Below are 1,046 nucleotides of genomic sequence, written 5' to 3'. Positions count from 1 at the left end.
CCATTAAATTCCCTCTGTAACAAGGCAATGGGAGATATAAATACAGAGATACAGAGAGGTTTTGCTTATTTGTTTTCAGTTCACCAAGTTGTGTTCTCACATTTGATATTGTATCACACATAAGATATTAATACCAGAAAAGCAAATATGAGCTCAGCCATGTATTTCATTTATCTTTTTGAAAACAAGAAGTTTACTCACATCAGTCAGTTCTTGACCCATAGTATCATAGTATTTGATTTTCATCTGTGAGTTTCATATTATTCAAAGACTAATCTGTCTGAAGCTATTTTTATGTTAATGTCTATTTTATGTCCTTTCACTATGTTGAAAGTGTTGGCCAGTCGTAACACATTCAAGTAATAAAAAAGCCCCCAAAATAAATCAACTAAGACCCCAACAGAATACTACTCTGGTTCAAGAATACCTTACACTTTCCTCTTCCAAGGGAATCAGAAAATCTACAGGGTCTAAAATATGTGTAAGGGAATAGAAACGAAAAGAAAGAGGAAAGATTTTGTAACCTGGCCAAAGAGATAGTTTCTACTAATGAGCTGCCATTGTTAGAGGCTGGACAAACATTTGATTTAAAGGGTCTTTATTGCTGTACTTCCTAAAACTCACTTTTAAGATTTAAGTATACTCCTGCTCTTTGAACTTTACTAGGTTTTCATGCTGTGATTTGACTACATGCTCTCCAAAATTCATGTGGACACTTAATTCCCATTGTGTTGGTATTAAGAGATAAGGCCTTTAGGTTGGTGATTAGGTCATGAGAGGTCCACCCTCATGAACAAATTAGCATTCTTACAAAAGGGTCACAGGCCACTCTTGGCCTTCCTCCTTCCACCATATGAGGACACAGTCATAAGGTGGCATTTTGAAACCTGAGAGTAGCCGTCACCAGACACTACTGTTGGCACTTCAATCTTGAACTCCCAGCCTCCAGAACAGTAAGAAATACATTTCTGTTCATTATAAATTACCCAGTCTAAGATATTTTGTTATAGCAGTGCAAAGGGGCTAAGACACAGGAGAAAACTGAC

This window comes from Hylobates moloch, unplaced genomic scaffold, assembly GCF_009828535.3.
Source record: "Hylobates moloch isolate HMO894 unplaced genomic scaffold, HMol_V3 SCAFFOLD_17, whole genome shotgun sequence".
Lineage (NCBI taxonomy): Eukaryota > Metazoa > Chordata > Mammalia > Primates > Hylobatidae > Hylobates > Hylobates moloch.
This window is presented reverse-complemented; position numbering follows the sequence as displayed.